This window comes from Aethina tumida, chromosome 3 (assembly GCF_024364675.1).
Source record: "Aethina tumida isolate Nest 87 chromosome 3, icAetTumi1.1, whole genome shotgun sequence".
Taxonomy (NCBI): Eukaryota; Metazoa; Arthropoda; class Insecta; order Coleoptera; family Nitidulidae; genus Aethina; species Aethina tumida.
Window position 1 is genome coordinate 31,652,149 of NC_065437.1, and position 13,848 is coordinate 31,665,996.

The following is a 13,848-nucleotide window of genomic DNA, read 5'->3' on the forward strand; positions in this document are numbered from 1 at the left end:
TGCAAATGTCATAATACGATGTTCCCAATTATTGCATTATTATAGTTGCATCTAATAAATCATTACCATATTGTAAATGACAATTATTCCAGGCAATTACAATCCAAGCTATAAGTTCAGGCTTATAAAAACGGTTTGTGTCAGTGCCTGCTAGTTCCCATATAAGCTTTTAAGGTATGTCTATGGTCAGGTGCTTAGTGAGCATTACAGTGTACTGAACCACCATCTCATTACTACAAACGTATTGTTTTAATCCAGATAAAACTCATCTCTTTGCAAGGATTTACTAGATTTTGCATTGTTATCTTGCCTTCGTTCTTGCCTCATTTACATAACTGATTTTTAAAGTTGAATCTGTATCCACCAGTTAAGCGACACAACATGTCATTTCGCAGGAAATTCGTTTAATAGTCAGTAATTGTATTGAAAAATAAAAATACGCTTTTTACAGCGTTCGTACATATCAAAAACACGGTTGCGTTTCATGTTTTCATGATATTCTTTATGATCGCGTTTGCTGTGAAATTTTGCTTTTATGCATAAATCCAAACCCATCCTCTAGGTATGTGTACTTTAATAAATAAAGATCAAAGTAAAAATAATAAAATAGTAAGTAACATAATGTTGCGGTTTTTTGGGTTAATGGCAAACGCGCTTTACATTTTCGACGTCACCACCATTCAATTGCCTCAGGCCCGATAACCATTCAAAAGAGGTAACAGTCACTCTTTCATACATATATAACTAGTGAAATATCTAGTTGTTGACGGATGTTTTAATAATAATAATTACACAGTTCAACACAATTGGACTTCCCACAAGGTAAAATTTTATTGTTTTGATACTCAAAGTAAAAAATCGGAGAATATTAAATAATGTAAGTTTATGTAAATAATAAATGCTTCATTTTTCCCAATTTTTTGACTATAAAAACACTGCATCACTTTACTCACTATTAATCACCTTCGTACATAGTTTAGTTTAACAGTGTATATATAATAGGTGCCTTGTTAAAACTGTTTTATGTCGAATATACCAATTCTGGTAAATTAATAATATAGTTTAAATTATCATCATTTCATTAGAACTAAATTATCAATCTCACTTTCGTCCTAATTTTCATAAATTGTCAATATGCAATGCTAATATATCTTAGAAATAAAACTTGTAAACTCAAGCTGTTTTGTTATAGGAAGAAAGTTGAACTTACCCAAGGTAGCCGAAAAGTTTGGTGTGTCTCAACATTTATTTCCTGAATGGTTTACATTTTCCCTTACACATGCGATACATGTGGCATTTTGTTAACAGCTTTTAGTAGTGTTAAATAATGACAACCTTAATGTTGAGCACTACATATTGGATATTCTGAAAGATTATATCGTGCTGTATGGTTCTTATATTAGCACAAATTTTTTTACTAATGCAGGTAATGTTCAATCACACACTGGTCCAAAATTATCCTGCTTTCATTGGTACTTTGGTGTGGCCAGCCCGCAGACCTTAATTTCATCAAATATAACTAATATATTTGAATAAGGAACCATCCAAACAGTTACAAGAACTTGTAGGAAGTGGAGTTCAAAAAGTTAAATAATTATTAATATTATAAATTATACATTGTTATATATATATATATATATATATATATATATATATATACAATATATATATATATATATATATATATATACAACTTTTTGCTTTACCAATTTTTTAATATCAAAATATTTGTATGTATTCTTTAGAATGCATCATTTTAATAATGATCAAATTATTATTGTTGTACGTAAGTGTTCTTAGAGCAGTGTATATTGAAAAGGACTTTAATGGCTGGCATTCAGTTTTTTATTGTTATTATTTATTAAAATCAAAATCATGTTTTCATCTTAAAGAGCCACACATTGTTATATTTATCTCTATCAAAAACTGTATATGAAAATTTGTACACAAGTTAAATTAAAAGATAATAATAACTACCTGGAAACAACAGGATCATAAATTCCTTTAAAGAATCATTCGCGAGAGTGTCTAATCTACAAAGTTTAATTTATTTAGTAAAAAATATGTTATTAAAAAATATATATATATATATAAATGAAAGAGTATTTAAAATCGACTATATGGTTACACCACTTCGGGAAGTACATTTTATTTTGAAGTATTAATGTTTCAAAAGTTAAAACTTTTTAAAAGTACATTTAATTTATAGGCTTACTTAATCGAAAACTTTGAAAATATTTCCATTTCGTTTGTAGACACAACATTTTTATTAAAAGCGAAAAGTTCATTTGCTGAAGTTGGGAAAGTTGAAAAAACTGGGTCGAAGTAATAATATTTCATGCAAAACCGCATTGAGTTATTATTATTGTAGAAATATGAGTTTGAGTGTTCATTTTTCCTGCACAATTTATTTCCTTTTCAATTAAATTGTACGTAGTAGTTAAAGTTTTAACAAATGAGGTAAATTCACAGGTATTTTGGTTACGTCGTTAGACCAAAAACGTTCACAATTCTGCGAGGCACTAAAGATCGAATTGTGGGTAGAGCTATTATTTATTTAGCAGGTCCGTGCCAAAACTGAAGGTCGGTAATTTATGTAAAGAATTACATGGAGCCACACTAAATCCTTTGAAACGCAGCAATACAAATGGTTAGTTTTAGTTGAACCATTAACGAAACAAAAGGCAGTCATGGCACAAGTTTGTTACTGTACTAAAACACCTAGAAAGGTCAATAATGTCCGACCATTATTGACAAGTAATTACTTTTAAACGTTTGTTGTAAATTGTACTCAAGCTTTAATACCTCTTTTGAGATCGAGTCGTTGTCACTTCAATTTAGGGAATTATTTGATCTCATGGTTAAAGTCATTTCTTGTAAAATAGACAATTTCTAGTTCATTACTTAATGAATAATAATCCAAAATATTAGATTTTTGGAAACGATACAAAAAATATAAAATGTTTGTTGTTTAAAACAAAATATAATTTGTACTATTATGTTCTAGAAATGGTCAGAATAATATGTGTACGTAGATCACTAGTGTGACAGATCTAAAAATAAGCATCTGTACACGTCGTGTTCATAATATCGACGTTTAGGATTAATTGCCGTATTTTGAATTGCTTATTCACATGGCGTATCCAGATATTTGCAATAACAAATTCTAATGAAATATACCGGCATACGGTAATTAATTAAAAACAGTATTTTACTCACAGAGATGTTAAATGTATAGCTGGAGCATTACCCTAATTGAATATAACAAATTTATACACATTCCATGTTTAGCAGACTACAATTTAGAGGCCATTATTCAAAATTATGCCGAAATTAATCTACTAAATCAAATTACGGTTAAATCCAATTCAGGTCTGTCACAGCACTAAATCGGTCAATTGAAACACTCTAACAGATTATGATGTATATCCCTTTCCAAACCATTTTACTCTGGAAATAGATTATACACTATCGGACGATAAAGAATCTCTCTAAATTATACTGTGATCAAATTACCAATTTCTCCAGATATGATGAAGTAAATGTCTCCTTTGTGCGAGCCTTCCTAATTTACAGTTCCAATTCACGTGCTCTGCAGAAAATTTACATACTGGTACGAATGCTACATTTGCTTTAAACTACATATTTTCATAAATTACGGATGTATAAATAAAGTAATTAGATGTCTACATTTATCAATTTCTGAAGTAATGTTAGTTTAAACTTAAATGTATGGAAATAGCAAAATTGTACTTACGTATTACTTTGTTTCCCTTCATGTTATTACACATATGTAAATAATAAATTTGGGACAATTTCCTAAATTAAATGCTGCTATAAAAAGCGGTCAGAAAAGTTTGGATAAAACAATATTTTAACCAAACAAATTGTTGGGACACTTGATATAGTTAAACGAGTTAAACTTCTTGAAGTGGAAAAATTGTCTTGTTTGTTATGAACAATTAATATCTCTTGTTTAGTCAATGGGAGCTTTCAAAAGCCAAGGGTTAACCGTAACGGATTTTCAGCTAAATTAATGAAGCTTTGAAGTATAGTTTCACAAAAGTTAGAAGTAGGTAACCTTTTCACGGCAACTGATGTGATGAGGAGCTCGCTGCATAATATTCTACCCTGGAATTATCCGGGTAAATATGCATATGCACTAACTCACTTAACTTAAAACGTTTACTTATGAAAAGTTAAACAGTTTTGTTAAAATCAAATGCAAATTATGTTTTTAATTTAATTTATAATCATAGAATTAAATGATATTCATTTAATAACAATGAAGATTATACATTATTGTAGAAAATTTGTGTAATTTAATTACAACAAAATTAATAGCTGTATGAATACATTCTTGCCGAGTTAGATTCAATTAAATTCAAAAAAGTTAAATAATTAAAACGGTCCGTAAAATATATTAAATTTCCCAAAACTTTAAGTTTCCTTTTAAAACAAAGATATAACTTTGACTTTATATTAAGTCGCTTTTAAAAGAACTGCACATTTACCCCTGCTCTCTGGTGCTTTATTACAATCTGTAAAAATATAAATCTTTCTAGATTTTCTTTTCCTTGTTAATCTCTGTATGCTTTGCTCATTTTTGCTTATTTCTTCAATTATGAACCGACCTGCATTATATTTCGTTAAAAAGAATAAGAACTTTGGTAATCAATTAAATATTGGACATTTTTTTTGTATTAATATTACGCTTTGTGAAAAATAAAATGCGGAATAAGGAAATAGCACGCTTGTTAATCTCATCGTTCCGAGTCTAATTTGTGCTAGTCATGTTCCATACTTTAAATTTCATCAATGAGACATGCCAAAATGCCAATACTCATAATCTGGAAATTTATAATAACCAGGAAACACAATTTCCTTGAACTTTGTTGGAATATTGTAGGCCTCATGAGTATAAGCTCCAGTTCCATCAATGAATATTAAATTTGCTTGGCAAGTTTTGTTTAAGTGTGGGATTTAATATGGATTCGGTAATTTTTTCACCGAGTTAAAAATTATAATTAGATTTAATGATTAATGAGGTGGGCATAGGAAGGACTTGTGATTTGTACTAAATGAACAAATTCTGTTCCTATTTATAAAATTATTTGTTGCGACTGGTTAAGGGCAGGAAACTTTTGGAGCATTTTGACCAGTCTTGTTCAGACTTAATTAGGTTTTTCAATGAAACTATACAGAACTTTATTTCTTCTAATGTAATCATAAAATATGTAAGGCAATAAAATATTTGTTATTTGTTGTTGAACACAAATATTTTGTTTCATTTTAAAAACACTTACATACATTAACGACTGCAATAACTTCAAACACAATGTACATTAGACTTATACATGTATATTTCGAAGAAGTTTCCATTAATATAAAATCATATTTATTCTGTGTATACTATGTGTTTTCCATTGTTATTTTACGAGTTGAATATAAATATTTACGATTGGTATGTTTTAAAGTGTCTATTTACTGTAGATACATGATTTAGGAAGCTACTCCGTAAAGTTTTCCTGTAAAACATTTAACATTTTGAAAGACATCTAATAAAAGCGGAGGCCTATAAAAAATTCGAATAAAAAAGTGTCGTTGCAGAACACCAAATATGTTTTGTTCAATCAAGGGCGCCTGCGGACAGTCCAACCGCAAACCATTAGGGCTACACAACTTGTGAATTCTCCGCTCCTTGTGCTGGAACTGGCCCAGAACCGTACGTAGCTGGAGGTGAGTACGTCGTCGGAGCGGTGGTCGTCCCCGGGGTAACGACATTAGTCCACGTCCGAGACCGCGTCACGTGCTTAATCAAACTGGTGCCATTAATCAATCCCGACTGCAAATCCACCGACATAACCATCCGACATTGTTATATAATATCGTGGTGTGTGTTACATACACATTGGGAGTTGAGTTTTAGGTTTTGCAACTTTTTCCGCATATGTTTGCTGACTTCATTAATTGAATTAATACAATTAATTTGTATTATTTGATTATATTCATTTATAAATTTATATAAATATTTTAATTTAATATACTTGTTGATTTTTAGGTTAACATAATTATGAAAAATAATATTTGCACTGAAATTAATTCTCAACTAGATAGTGCAATGACAATATTATTTTATTATTTCAACAACAAGTTATTAATAATAATAATTAATATAAACAAAATATTTTAAAAGATCTTTTTGTTTTCTTCTCTTTTTCTTTAAATTATCGATTTAAACTTACGTATTTGAGTACAAATTCCTTCGTTAAAAAACGTTTATATAACATTATTTGCTGCTACATTCCACAAACGTTGGAACACAATTGAATCTCAAATAGTACATGTCTAATTTTTACTATAATTGAATTCTTTTTTTGATTCGATTTGCATGCATTTTAAGGAATTTTGTAGACCTCCGAGGAATGTTTAAAATAGATTTAATGTATTTTATAAAATTTTATAAAGCAATTTTGGAAAGAAAAATTTCAAACATATTTTATTCACTGCTACTTTTTAGTATGAATTTTTTTAATAAAAATAATTTTGTTTTTATGAATAAAAATGTGTGTATCAAAGTGGAATCATATCTTACTTTATGTATCTTAATGAAATTCAGTCAAGAGACAGAACCAATCACGTCTCGTACTACATTGGCTATTCTAATTTAATTTCTAACATTACTAAAAAGAGTCGAACTAAATATTGGTGCAGAAAATTTTGACGCCTATCTAATTTCGAATCAATAAATTTAATTAAATTAATAAGAAAAAAAACATATAATTTCCTTAAAATAATGTTTATTCTAAATGGAGTATACTTTCTTTTTTACATTTCCGGATGAGTTCTCGTTTCCTTTGCACTCAATAAATATGGACTTTTCACTGGGAAACAGTTTTTTACCGGCAAGATGTGGAAAATTCAAAGTTTCTGGTGCGTAATGGTCTGGCTAGCGGTTAGCCTCGCCGCAAGCATTGCTGATTGAGCTCTGAATTTTCAACGTGTTTTTAGACACGTTTCATGGATATGGTTTTGTTTATCCTTTTGTTCCGTTTGTATCTCCACTTATACGAACTTGATAATTTACATAAATAAATATCATTTCGATTTCCAATGCTTTCAGTATTTTTAACAGTCGAGTTAAGAAAAGTCAATTATATAATAAAATTTTACTTGTGATTATCAATGTAAATAACTTCAAAGTAATTCTCCTATCTTAAAAACGTTTGCCATCCTTTGGCAATTTGTTAAACAATCAACTCATTTTTAGATTAAAATTGTATCGGCGTATGCAATCTGTACTTAATATTCCCTTCAACCTACGCTTTATTTTATTAAATGATTACCTTGAATTTCGGCACTCAATGCAAACAAGTTTCCACAAATGCCGTTTAATATTTAAGCCGCTTAGTTTCAGACTCCTTTAAATATTTATGTTCTCCAAGCCCGATTTCCAGCCAAAAAAAATCTCTTATCAGATACGAATCAAAAGCTTAAACCTTACAAAATTAACGGGAGTTTGTCCGAATTGTGTAATAAAAGAGAATCTAATTTATGATGTCAATACGGGCATGATATTGCTCAGAATGTTAAACTTTAATAAAAAATTAATTAAGCTACTGTTAGTTTGATAGGAATAATAAAATGAGAAGTTTCAAATTGAAATGAAGTTTTTGATTAAAGCACCTTTGATGTCATAAAAGTCACATCTCTCATTTTGCTAATAATTTCATGTAAAATTATTGTAGCCATCAACTAGAGATGCAGATAATTAATATACAATTTATTCTGTGAGAAATACATCATGAGTTTTAACTTTTATTTTGAAAGCAAAAAGAGAATATTTCTTGTTGTAACAATTGTAAAAAAAACTACTGCTTCAGAAAATTAAAATTGGATAATAAAATGGTTTTTAGCATAAAAAATTTCTAATATGAATGAATCCTCTGACAGATCAGACAGACAATGAACAGGATGATTGTATCGAAAGCGGAATTTTATTAAACGCATAGAAATATGAAATGGATTCGCGCATTGTAGATCGGAATATTTAAAACGGGGATCACGTATCTAAAAAGATAAATTTATTCATGTATCGATGCAAGTGAAGTGTGTTGTAAATATCGCGCCGTTATGGGAAGGTCCTGCGATAAAGTGATCGATTGAACGCTTTTATGAAAATATTTGACAGTTTCATTCAACGGAACTGATACCGGCACCGAAATTTAACACTGAATTTTTCGTTTCATATTTTCCCCTCAGATTAATCGATTTCCACTACAACATAGGAAAATAAATTATCGTAAAAGAGGGAGAGCCGAATCACCGGAATGCCTCCAATTTACTCATAAACTTACTAAACAGATTACGTGTATCCGACCGGATTTTTAGTTAAACAGAAAAAATATTGTTACAGTATTTTCTTCACGCAAATTTTGTTATTTCAATATGGTAGAAAGGCTCTTCTAAATACATCAGTTTGTTTCGTGCATAAATTGTGTTTACAGTACCAAGTCAACCATAAACTAAACGATCGTCCCCGATGAATTAATTTATTGTAACAATAAAACTGAACTTTTATTTATTGTAAATAAATCAGCAAACGGCCACAGAAACTACCATATAGCGTAAGAAATCTACAGTAAAATGCTGACCGTAATTTTTGCGAAACTCCAAAGCTTTCATTAGAATATTATCTGTAACTGCAAGCAGTAAATCACTGAGACGGTAATACGAAAATAAATTGCAGACAAAGTATTTTCTGGCTTCCGAACGATTTGAAATTGTTAGTTAAAAACGCTATTGCTTATTCAGATGGCTGTGTTATTGTCGAATGAATTAGTGTTTAATATTTCGTGAGAAATAGCAAGAATTCATAAAATCATTACTCATTTATCTTTTTGTATTTTTACAGATTGTGAACAAAACCCGCTGAATATTTTTCAAACGAAGTGTGTTTATTAAATCTTTCTCCTTTGTTTCGATTAAAGTATTTTGTTATTTAATAATAAAATATGAATTGTGGAAGGTACGGAAAAAGGTGCAATAAATCCAACTTCGTTCGGCACATTTGTTTTTAAACGACACATCCCCAATAATGTAAACAAGGGAGAAAACCAACAACGGCGTTTTCCGTGTAACTGAACCGTTATCGCATTTTTTCTACAATATTTATCGTGCACACACTTCTTTTCGTTGTCTCTGTACTCTGTAGAAGCGTATTATATCGGGCAGCTTATAATATAAATGTTTGACTGCGATTAATCTCTTCGTCAAACATTTTCATATGCAATGAATTAATTAGCATTTATTTATAATATTTTTTAGTTGTGGATTTCTTTACTGCAAAAATAATTTATAATACAAGATGTTCCTAAAATAGATGATCAAAATTTGGTCCTAAATGAAGAAAAGAAAAATAAAATATTTTTGTAAAGTTTCTCCAAATCTAACTATTTTCCTTCCATTTTCTTTATTATTCGAAGTGAGAAACAAATTGTATTATAATAAAATGTCAATAAAAAATTTAAATATTAATTTATATCTTATAATTTGAATAATATTATTGATATTTGATATTTGATTTTATACATAACATTTAGTGGAAATTAAAATTTCATTTTATGCAATTTGAAACATCATATCATATCTTATAATTTGAATAATATTATTGATATTTGATATTTGATTTTATACATAACATTTAGTGGAAATTAAAATTTCATTTTATGCAATTTGAAACATCATATCATTTTATATATAATCTCCACATATTAAATAAATATACACACATTTTAAGTAAATACAGCACAATATAATCACCACAATTAATTAATTTAGAGGGAATTTATATAATCGTTTATTGTTGCTGACATATTGCCTTTGCGCTACATAACATAATATTCGTTTTATAGATAATATCTACGCTATAAATCCAACTATTGGACTATAAGTGCACTAAACTCCACTTATATCGTCGGGTGTATTTATTTGTAGTCCATAACGAAACAGCAAATATTTTGTTCTTTGGTTGTTAAGCGCAATAAATTGTTTGTATCTACAGAAATATGACGATAAAGCAGAAAGCTTTTCCCCATATAATACCGTTAAGGGTCAAGTGATATAACGGGTCTAAAAGGACAAGTGCGTGGACCTTTATGACGGTGGACAGCCGCCGCCAAGTGCTTATTTCTGGATAAACTATTTGCCGATGACTTCGAGAGGCAAAGAAATCTGTTCTTGAGAGCTCGTATTAGTTATAGTACCATGCAATCAAAATAATTACATTTTTTATTATCTTAAGAAATCTCGAATCATTGAAAACTTCTGAAGGACCACAACAGTTTGACAAAACGTACCTATTAACAATAAATTAATTCCCTTTAGGAAATTATAAATCTTAGAGGGAAAAAATACAGATGCAGTTACTAGAGCGAAAGCACTTATCCCAATTTAGCTATTTCTAATTTCGTAAACACAACCCTCATCATTCAAGAAATAAAAATAAACCAACTGACCAATGGTTGTTCTCCTGAACTACTTTAGTTTAACTTAGGGCAACATAAGGACACCAGGATGTAATTATTTCATCCTTCATTATTTTTTATTACTGCCGACCATTAAGTCGTCAACGAAATACTTACGGATTTATTTGGCATGTCGTTAGATTCTTTGAAAGATTTTCTTTTCAACAGTGAAGTCATTAGTCCGTTTTGATAACTTTTTCTGCCTCGTTGAATATGTTCAATTAGAAGCTGCACTGCAGCGTCTGTGATTTTTGTTAGGTTCTGACCGCTCCTTATTGTGTTCGTACAATAGTTTCGAACTGGAATTCACAATTATAATTATATTGCATTGCACGCTGGCCGCGACTTACTGGAAATTAATTAACTCTAAATCAATGAAAGTGGGTGAGGGAAATTCTTCTAATGAAAGCTTAATGCATCTACTCTGCAATTGTTTGTGTTAAATATATCACGATAATCCTTACATTTAATTAATGATAATCTTGCGGTATCGATTCTAGGTTGGTGCTTCTGAGCCTTTAGAATCCTCCCCTACTTTTAGCTCCCAAATTAATCCTATAATTATGATAAAATTATCTTATTTAAAAATCGATGAAAGATGCGACAAACAAATTCAGATTCGACAATACGTTCCTTTAACCGTCCCCAAATCCCCTGAAAATAATCCATCGATTTCTCCGGAAAACATGGCTTAGTAATTTGACGCGTCATTCAACTGCCTCGTTTTAACAATGAAAACACGTAATGATTTTCTTATTTTTACGATTCGACGGTTTCAATGAAGCAAAGGTACTTCACATTCCCTTTATGTGTAATAATCTTATTGTGACGTTCGAAATCGGGTAAATGCTTAATATTGCCTTTCAACATGGTTTTGTTTTAGAGGTGTTTGTGAGATTATGTTCAATGACTATGAGTAATTTCAAAACGAATTTTGCAATATTTGCAAAATAAGACTTTAATCATCGAGTCTTCAACAAGTTTATTGTTCATTATATGAACGATCATTGTATTTTATTTTATAATTCATATTTTAATGAACAAATCTATTACATAAATGGATTTAAAATTACTAGTCTATTTCATACTGTCATTATTACAAGACACAATAATTGAAATTGAATTTAGTAAACGTTAAATAATTTGATTATTTATGTCAATAACATTATTAAATTTCTATACATTTAGTTTAAATTGAATTATTATTTATAGCCAATCATTCAGGTATAAAGATACATATCTAATTTCAATATACATATTATAGCTTAATATTAATTGAATATTAAATTTGATTTATAGAATAATTACAATATGTAAATTATTAGTAATTAGCGAGATAATTACTCAAAACATAAAGTGCCAAATCATTAAAATCTATACTTATAATTTTTATGTATTCATTTAAGTTAAAAAATTTAAAGATTTTTAAAAAAATTTAATTTACTGTCTTTAACGTTTCATATTATGAAAAATGTATTTCGTTTTACATAAATCTGTAGATTACTGTATCTACTTTTAAAAAATGCAGTGAGATTAAAGTAATTTCTCTCTTGGTTAAAATTCCATTGGGTTTTTTGGTTTAAATATGTGCTCTATTTTATTTTTGAACTGAAGCGTTCTTTAACGTTTAATACGTTCTCATGTCCGCAGAATGTTCCCCCGGATAGAATTGTTGGTTATTTGCCGGTCCGTAGTAATTTATCGTGGCAGTGTCCGTGACTTTGAAGGGAGGTAAGTCCGAAATATTAAGTATAGAAAAGCGTGCAGACAATTTGTGTGGCGGAGAGTTTCTCCCGCGTCGCATTCCACCGCAACGTCAACATTCGACCGCCGCCACCGACCCCACGGTCCCTTCACAAAGAACGATCTCTTTATGTCACGAAAATCAATTTTGTACTGTGCTGTATCAACAGAAAAAATCAAACCATATACTTGCCAATTCAATTTGCCGTTGGCTTAATGAAATTTTTTGTTCATTTTGTTGATAGATCTTATTAATTATGGCGGGACATTTTTTTATGAATATTACCATCGCAGTTGAAAATGAATCAATTGTCAAATCAAGAAACCCATACTTTTTATAATTATTAACAATGACGTCACTAGAATGCTATTAAAATCGACAAAGGTGTCGGTGTTAAAATATTTTTGACAATAATCACCAATAATCAGTGTAATTTAAATAAGTACCTCATTAAAAAGCTTTTTTAACTCCTCTGACAGCGTCACTTCGTTTTTGACATTCAGTCATCTTATTTAGAAGATTTCTCTGTTTACTCTTTCAATAGAATTAAATTAACAGCATAAAATATTTTAAAACAGAAGCTAATATCAAAACAATATTTTTAAAATGTTTTGTCCAGTAATAATACTTATACTAATATTTTCTTTCAATTTGTGTTAAAACGCTATTTTAGTATTGCAGACGCGTATGTATTTTAACAGAATCCGATTTATCCAGTTTTCTCCTTCGCCAGATACGTACTCAATTTTCAAAACACCTAAATAAAAATAAATGATATGTACTTTATGCAAGATATGATTTACCTTTTAATATTTCATCGATGGGTAAATTTGCATCGAGAAAATTCATAAAATCCGCATAAATCCTTAGTGGCAACTCAATCAGTCGCCCGTATTAGCAAATTGAACGTAAGAACGGGGACGGTAAAAAATGAATTCGTATAAATCCGCAACTTCCGCGACAATGGATCCGAAACTTTTCACCGTGATTCATATCGCATTTATTACGTTTCAAATTGTCCATAGAGAAGCTATTTTAATTCACGTAATGAAAAAATTAGATAAAATATGTTCTTAGACGATAATATCGTTTTAATAACAGGTGATTTATTTCCTTAATCTGAACAGGTGCCTCTGGCATTTCGGGTCGCAGAGTTAACTTGGCAAGACTTTGGGACCACGGCTTCTGTGGCGTACACGACCATATCGTCACAGCTGATATCATTCACATACACTGCAAAGACATTTCAATTTCATTCCACCGAGTAACGGATTGCTTTGTTTCAAATGGATTCCACCATAAAATTTTATTTTCAAGGCATTATTTTCGTGGCTTTTCCACGACCAATGCTCCGTTGAGAGGATTTATTGATATGTCGATATTTAATTAACATCTTTTATCCTATTTTGTCCTATTGGGATTTTCATGATGAATTTAAAAATATTTTAGGTTTCAAACTTGCATATTACTCCATAATTTTAATTAATGTTTGATCCGTTTTGCCTGAAAATAACATCCACCTTTGAAAAAATACTTTGCAACCAGAATAATGGCCTATCATATAAGAGTACTTATTTG